The following is an 8,837-nucleotide window of genomic DNA, read 5'->3' on the forward strand; positions in this document are numbered from 1 at the left end:
AAGACAACGTTAGAAAGGAAGAAAGAGGCAGGACATAATGAGGAGCCCCCTCATGCAAACTGTTTCATTAGGGAAGGAAAAACTACTAATCAGGGAATTAGGAGTCAAGAGTTTAATGCCAACAAGGCCATTTACTTACTACGCACTAATCTCAGGCAATGCGCCTAGCCTCTCTTCGTTTTCTATTCTATAAAATGAGGTTAAGATTTCCTGCTACAAAAATGATTCTGTGATTTAAAAATAAGGTAATATTTTTCATCTTAAATAATGTGCTTTCCCCTTATTAATGTTTTCATTGCTGTCTTTGAAAACATATTTAATCTTGGTTATTTTTACATTGTTTAATGCTTGATGTGAATTCACACCCTAAACACAATCCCTTTGTGTTGACTTTCTCTTCTTTACAATGCCCAGTATTTGAGTAGAAATTTTTACTCTTGTCCCTGACCAGTTGAGAAGGTACATCTCTGATTTCTTGCCAGAGTGAGAAATAAAATATTGTAGTGTACTGCTCCCAGATGTCTTTCTCCTGCTTGAACCTCATCTACCTGAAATTTTACCTTTCTGGACCTTCCCTTCACCAGAAAAGTATAATTCCCAGGCAGCATTTCCTTAACAAAACAGTTGCGGACTGCGTTCTTCAGTGAAGCTCAATGTGGCATTCCATTCCGGTCCCTGGATATAATTTGAGTTGACTTCACAACAGCCAACCAAAGTCAAAAAGGTGAGGATATAGTCAGTAGTCCTGTTCACCAAATTTTCTCTTTGCCTACCTTTTGGGCAAATTGTAGGACTGCACATCCTGGTCACTCTGGGATTGGATGTGGCCATGAGACTAGTTGTAGCCAATGAGGAGAAGTGACTGGTGTCACCGATGGGTCTAGTATTGAATTGTCGGGCCATCCGGTGCACCCTTCTCCTCTGCCCTTGCTGATCAACAAAGATCAGCTAGTGACGACTCTGATAGATCGGGTCACGGAGTGAGGACAAAGAGCAGAGTCTCCCCATCTCCCCAAGTCCCTCCTTCCCCAACACAGGGTGGACATACACCATGAGAGAAAAACAAACGTTTTTGAAGGTAAAATTACCAACGTTTGGAGATTGTAACTGAGGCAAAACTTAGTCTATCCAACTGATGAAGATGACTACTACGGACTCTGACCCTTTCCTACATTCTGGTAATCTGAAAGATACAGCCCCTCCACCTTGGACAGTGCAGTCCCACACGCGTGGTTGTTCAAGCGCACACAACTAAATTTTTCAAGAGAAAATAGACTCTCAAGTTCAGTTAAAATACATCTATTCTCACAGCTCAGTTGTCTGGATTCAAATTTGAAGTGTTCCATCATTGAGATTCTGTAATGTGAGGGCCTTGTACTAGACCTGTGCTGTTCAACATGGTAGCCACCAGTCACATGTGCTATGAAGTACTTGAAATGTAGCTAATACAACCGAGGAAACAAATGTTTAATTCTACCTAATTTTAATTAGTTTAAGGTTAAAATTAATGTAAAAGATTCTATTAATAATACTTGATTACATGTTGAAATGGAAATATTTTGGCTATGTTGAGCTAAATGAAATATATTCATAAAATTAATTGTACCTGTTTCTTCTTTCTCCTTTTAATGTGGCTACTAGAAAATGTAAACTTGCATATGTGTGCCTGCCATTCTCTCAATATTTCTAATTTTTAATTTTTTACTTATTTATTTATATTTTGAGATGGAGTTTCGCTCGTTTCCCAAACTGGAGTGCAATGGCATGATCTAGGCTCACTGCAACCTCTGCCTCTCAGGTTCAAGCAATTCTCCTGCCTCAGCCTCCTGAGTGCTGGGACTACAGGCATGCGCCACCACGCCCAGCTAATTTTTGTATTTTTAGTAGAGACAGGGCTTTACCATGTTGGCCAGGCTGGTCTTGAACTCCTGTCCTCAGGTGATCCACCCGCCTCGGCCTCCCAAAGTGCTGAGATTACAGGCATGAGCCACCACACCTGGCCTTAATATTTCTATTGAATGATACCGATCTAGAACCCTAATCCTTAGGGTTGTAAATCTTCATTCAAGTCCTGTTTTTGTATTTTCCAGTCCTATGTAAAACTATGCTGTCAACTCCCTTTAGTTTTTACAGGAGTGAGTTTTCCCTTTTTTTTTTTCTTGAGGTAGAGTCTCATTCGGTCACCCAGGCTGGAGTGCAATGGGGTGATCTCAGCTCACTGCAGCCTCCACCTCCTGGGTTCAAGTGATTTTCCTGCCTCTACCTCTCAAGTAGCTGGGATTATAGGTGCACACTGCCATGCCCACCTAATTTTTGTATTTTTAGTAGAGCCAGGGTTTTGCCATGTTGGCCAGGCTGGTCTCAAACTCCTGACCTCAAGTGATCCACCTGCCTCGGCCTCCCAAAGTGCTGGCATTACAGGTGTGAGCCACCACGCCCAGCCTGAGTTTTCCCTTTCTAGCCCTAGAAATCTCTAATTCATTGAAGGTTGAAAGAAGTGTTTCCCCTGCTTCCCTAAGTCCTGACGAGCTCTCCCCTAGGGAATCCTACTGTGCCACTGTTCTCTCTGAAGCCAGCTTTCTCAGCCCTGCTGACAGGCCTTCTCCAACTTCCTTCTTGAATTGTTGTATCCTGGTTTCTTGTTTCCTTGTGTCTCCTTCCTTTTTAAACCACCGAAGTGTCCTGCTTGGACATCATTTGCATTTGCATGCTGACCCATTACTCTGAGACATCTCCATTATGTTTTCATTTAACAAGGAAATTACTAAAGATCTCTGTATTTATTGTAGGGGCCATAAGAAGGATGACGCATTGGGGAGAGTGCCTATCAGCTCACCCCTGGGTTTGAGTTAAAGGATGCACTTCTTCTCATCTCTTCAGAAGAGACTTGGCTTCATCTATTGCTTCTCTTGGGTGATCTCTGGGAAGATGTTTCTCCTGGCCACAGTGTCCCCTGTTAGAATGTCTGGTCAGTAAAATATTTCTACTGGGCAATCATGGGATTGAGTGGCATCACCCTAGGGTCTGTCCACTGATTTCCCCTGGAGTTCTTTACAGTCAGAGTTTAAAAGATCTTGGAGGATTCAAAGCCTGAACACTAGAAGAAGCTCTCAGGATCTTCCAGAGTCCGGGGAAGAGCTAGCGTGATGAAGGCCTAGACTCCTTTCATTACCCTTCTTTGCATCAGATATTAATCTGGCCTTTGGTGCTGCCCCTCTGAATGTGAAGCAGTTGACCCAGTGTCATCTTCTTAAAAGGCAAGTAAAACATCCCCCAACCGTGGCCTATAGCCTACCAAAGGCCACTGACGGTGCAGCAAGATACTTTCGAATCCTGCAAAGATCAAACAATTCTTCTACGGTTGCTCCGACAGCCGCAGAAAAACTACCCCCCACCTCCCCATGCTAACTTCCTGACCCCAAAACCCAGAATCTAATCACTGAACCAATAGCTTTAAGTTTGGGGTTTTGACAGCTACGGAAAGCCAGGCTGCAGAAAGGTGGCTTCCAGACAAAGGCAGAGAGGCTGCACGAGAGGTTCTGCAGGCTTACTTACTTTTAATCTGCTGGGTTCTTCTAATCTGCTTGCTGCTGCTTTGCATACGTTTATAGTTTGAGTGCCTTCTCATTCCAACTCTTGAAGTGAATTAGTCCTCGGGATTAAAGTCAGGCAGGTTTCTCTTTCATTAACCAATCACCAGGGCAGGACCTGAGTGCACCTTGCATGGTCTCTTTCCCAAACTGGGGGCTTCCAGAATAGAGGCTAACACAGATCAGGCTCTGAATCTGGATACAGATTCGAACCCAAATAGATAGCACCAAGCTTCAAGCCAAATAAAATTGTGAATATAAATAAATAAATGAAAGTAATGGATGACTTTTTTTTAATGTTGATAGGTATCACCAAGCTTTTGCTCTCAGCTCAATGGCCTGACCACCTACTGCCTAACCCTCTGGGCTTGGAGACCAGAGCTGTCCCAGAATGGAGTGAGCGTATGCTCTATACCGCTGGCCTCGATCATTGCGTAGAAACACAGGTTTCACTCAAGCTGTTCTGCAAAGGAGTATAGGAATGCAGGTTGTTTAACAGTGAAAGAGTGTTTTAAGTGTGTTTAGAGGTATAGACTGCTGAGGTTTTGCATATGAGGTAACCAATCATAGGATATGATTTTAAGGTCCAGCGCATGCTAGGGTTCTACCCATACTACCTCCCATTCATGAAATCACTGATGCCTGAAGTGCCCTGCGACCTTTACAATCTTTTGGCTTAAGGCTAAGAATATTTCTAGAAGGAACAGTTCATTAAAGCTTATTAATTACCTCTAATATAGATGATCCTATAGTATCAAACTCCTTCTGAGAACTATTTTGGGGGAAGAAAGAACAGAGGTTTAAGGTGTCTGAGGAGATATTTTAGAAAGAGAAATGGGTACAGTGATTTCCCCTCACTTTTCTGCACTAGACCAGCTCTGGGTGAAGATGGGAATTGGAGAGGCAGGAAGAGAGGGGAGCAAGGGAATTGGGCAGGTACGGATGACCTCGAGTTCCGCCTTCTCTTTCCTGCCCAGTTGCCCTTCACTTCAGCCTGCGTGTTGCTACAGTGTAGAGGCCAGACTGGGTTTGGTTATCTTTGTCACCCGGAGGGGAAGGAGGTGTGGTTTTATTTTAACTCTGCTTCCTTTGCTACTTGGGTGTTGCTCTTACAAGTGTTAACTTGCCCTGTTTGTTGGAACTGAGTAGTTGCTCCCTAACCCCTTGTATTTCAGCAGAAAGAAGAAAAAAAGCATCCCTTTGAAGGGAAGGTGGGTGAAAAAGAAAGCCACATTAAAAAGCCAGCCAGTGTTAAATTTGGGCTTGCTCCTATTTGTAAGAGGTTTAAAAATACCCTGGGCCCTTTTCTGCTTTTGCACGCTTATTTAGCAGTTTGCTCCCGTTTCCAAGCAGCCCCTTGTAAAGGCACTTCCTCTGCTCGTACACCAACTGAGAGCTTTTGTACCTGTTCTCTCAAAGACTCAGTGGCTCTAGAAACTCCTGTTAAAAGCTTGAAGACTGAAGACTCTGGCCTCAGCTAGGGAAGAAGATCTGACTTCAAACATGAGAAACCCGAATGAAGAATTCTTCATCCTGCTCCACCCACCCCGGCACACGCCCCAATCAAGCAAACCTAAACCCACACTTCAGGGGTGTGTCCCCCCCCACCCCCAGCTACTTATTCAAAGATAAGTTGACTTAATTGTTGTTGTGAGAGAATGGTGAAGTGCGCTTGTTCCATGTGGGGTGAGGGTTTAAAACAGTTGAGCAAGTCAGGGAGCCATGGAGCTCTTCATAGGAAATAAAATCCTTTGTGTGTCCTGTAGGAATGAGTTTTAAAATCTGGTGCTCAAAATGGAACAACAAATGGGAGCAGACACCAGTAAAGAATGGGTTAAATATAATATGATGTAACCATAAATAGACAACTGAACAATTGCAAAAAAAAGAATGAGGAAGCTTTTCGGGTACTGATATGGAACAATTACCAAGAGATATTAAGTCACACAAAAGCGAGGTATGGCACAATGTGGATAGCCTGCTGCTACTGTATAAAATATCTCCCCTATACACACAGATTAGCTAAAATCCACAAGACAGGATGAATTTTATACTGTCTCCCAGTGCCCTAGAAGGTTTGAGCCCCAGGTCTCCTCAAGTGTATCCCTCCCAATATTGGCCTTATTGACTTTCTTCCTCTTTCTTTCCTCATCCTACTATCAGATTACTTGCCTTTGGGAGGGAAACTTCATGTCTGGGGAACCAGGTCAGAAAGAGACATTTCATGGCCCATCTTTTTGTACTCTTTGCATTTTAAAATGTAAATGTGTTACCTATTGAGAAAATAATAATATGGTTTAAATTAGGAGGTCAAAAGCTTAATGGACTAGCAAGCCTAATTCTGGGGGTGCAAATCTCCTACCTGCCAATGGCAAATCTGGTTAATCCAGCCAGCAACCATCCCCTAGGCAGCCTAACAGCCTAGTGGCAGCAGGTCCAACCTGCAGATTATCTTCAGAGGAATGTGGCAGCCTCTGAAGCACTCTCCTTTCCGAACCTACACCTTTCAAATAGAGGCAAGCATCATGCCAGTCTGGGTCATTTTCACCAGGCTATCAACATCCCATAGCACAAATCTTAACATATAAATAAATTGGACTTCACAGGTTTTCAACTGAGAAACTTTCTGGGAAAGGATTTCGGTCAAAAAGTTCATGGGCTTCTGGGTAATTCAAAATAAAACTAAATATACTATTGATTTTTCTAATTGTAAATTTAAGGCTTGTTCAATGCAGATAAAGAAAAAAAATACACAAAGGCCAGGAATTCTCCTCACTAAACATGTTATCGGGGTCATCACTTCATGGCAATGTATAGAGGTTGATATGGTTTGGCTGTGTCCCCACCCAAATCTCATCTTGAATTGAAACTACCATAATTCCCACGTGTCATTACGGAGGCAGGTGTTTCCTGTGCTGTTCTCGTGATAGCAAATGAGTCTCATGAGATCTGATGGTTTTAAAAAGGGAGTTTCCCTGCACAAGCTCTCTTCTCTTGTCTGCTGCCATGTGAGATGTACCTTTCACCTTCTGCCATGATTGTGAGGCTCCCCTGGCCACGTGGACCTGGAAGTCCATTATATACCTCTTTTATAAATTGCACAGTCTCGAATATGTCTTTATCAGCAGCATGAAAACAGACTAATACAGAGGTCTTCTTCTTGTTGTTTATAGCCGTGTAGTATTCCACTGAGTAAACCTTCCATTGCCTTATTCAACCAATTTCCAAGCTTTTGCTATTATAAACAATGCTACAATGTATAGTCACATATAAAAGTATTTGCGTACTTTTACAACATATTTTAGGATAGATTCCTAGAAGATGGATTACTGGATCAAAGGGAAAATGCATATGTAATTTTACTAGATATATCAAATTCCCATTGATGAGGCTTACACCATTTTACATTCACACTAGCAACGTCTGGAAGCATCTATTTCACTGCAGCATCACCAACAAAATATGTTGCCAATCTTCTAGATTTTTGTCAGTCTGACAGGAGAGAATATTGTATCTCAATGAAGTTTTAAAGTGTATTCGTTAAAAATATGGTTGAGAGTCTTTTCGTGTATATAGGAGCCATTTTCCTTTCTTTTTCTGTGAACTCTCTGGTCATATTTCCAACCCATTTTTCATAGATGTGTTGGCCTTTTTCTTCTGTGTTCTTTGAAGCTCTTTACATATTATGGTTATTAACTCTTTGTGCTATAAGTTGCAAATGTTTCTTCCCTGTTTCTGTAGCCTTTCGAAATACATATATTGTTAATTTCAGATGAAAAAACTAAAGGACAAAAGATTTAAGGATGCGTCCCAAGGCCATGAAAGAAAAGCTACACACATTTCATTGATAACAAAGCACAGGTGCACAGTAGTAAATGACAAGAGGTCTACCTGCAGACTCTGTCTGGATAGCAGCACATTTACACTCAGAGCTCCAGAGTCCAGATCTACTGGATAATCTCAGGTATGTCACCATGGGTGATGCCTCCATTTCCATTTCTCTAAAAAATCAAGCAGAGCACCCTGTTTCCATTTTTATTGAGCTAATTTGTTCAATATCTTCATTTGCTCTGGAAACCCTCCACGTATATAGTGGAAGTCAGGCAAGGTCTCTCTGAGAGGGCGATATTTGAACTAGGACCTAAGACAAGCTGGCCATTGTGAAGATCTATGGAAGAGATTTCTGAGCAAGGCAAATACCAAGGGCTGAGTCTCTCAGAGAGAAAAGACATAAAATGTTTGAGGAACAACTGGGATACAAGGTGGATTCCCGTGAATAATGGGGCACATGATGGTAGATGAAGTTGACAGCAGAGGCTAGATTACACAGACTGTTCTAGGTTGCATTACATGTCTGGGTTTTAACTATCTTTTTTCTCTGACTGAGTCCAGTTGTTTGTTTATTTATTTTTCCCATGAATTAATCATTTTTACTCTGTCTTCAGCTTCTACTACAGGAATATTAGCTCTCACTCCCACCGTGTACTCCTGTTCTTGTTCTCCTTGGACCTGGCAACTCTTATTCCTGGAGGAGAAAAGCAGTTAACATACACAAGCACTTCATTTAGCACAGTTACACAAGAGGCAATTCATTCTCTATACAGAAAGGAAATACATGTTCACACAAGCCAACACATGCAACCTGGGCTTTGCCCAACACAGATCAGTGATCATTCCTTGTACATTTGCAAGTTGCCTCTTACGCAAAGTTCATCCAGGTATTTTATAAGTTCCTTGTAGGGAGGAACTTTATTTATGTTTTATACCCTTCATAAATTCTTAGGACATTGTTACATACTCAATAAACATTAGTGGCTGCTTACTTACTAATTAGGTTTGCTTGGAGTTTAGCTATTAAAAAGCCCTATTTCAGCTGTCATGCCCGTTGCAGGCAGTAGCAACAATTACAGAAGCCAAGGAAGCTATTCAAAATAAGTATTTCCTATGCTTTAGCAGCCATTATCCCTCCTCCTCGCTACCTCCCACTGCTGGTAACAAATGAGTCTTTCCCCATCTCAGGAAAACCTGTGGAACCTGGAGAGGGCAGTGAAGAGCTAAATGAGTAATTCTGAAACAAATTACACAGCCTACCTGGAGTACAAGAGACCTACCACAGGATTTTAAATGCGGACTCTTTTAATTGGATGCTTGTTTAATTTCAGATATTAAACATTCTGCTTGAGAAATGTGTTCTGTAATCACTTTTTGTCTTTGACTATAAATGATATTCCTGTTCTTCTTGAAAAT

The 8,837-nt window shown here is 41.9% G+C and overlaps 1 long non-coding RNA gene across 1 annotated transcript; it reads left to right on the forward strand.

Moving 5' to 3' along the window:
* Window positions 1–400: 400 nt before the first annotated feature.
* On the forward strand, window positions 401–6,529 carry LOC117069288. The gene is made up of 3 exons (XR_004431487.1): window positions 401–724; window positions 2,790–2,968; window positions 3,897–6,529. It is a non-coding gene; the product is annotated as an uncharacterized LOC117069288 (long non-coding RNA).
* The last annotated feature ends 2,308 nt before the right edge of the window (window positions 6,530–8,837 follow it).

This window comes from Trachypithecus francoisi, unplaced genomic scaffold (genome assembly GCF_009764315.1).
Source record: "Trachypithecus francoisi isolate TF-2019V2 unplaced genomic scaffold, Tfra_2.0 Lachesis_group3, whole genome shotgun sequence".
Taxonomy (NCBI): Eukaryota; Metazoa; Chordata; class Mammalia; order Primates; family Cercopithecidae; genus Trachypithecus; species Trachypithecus francoisi.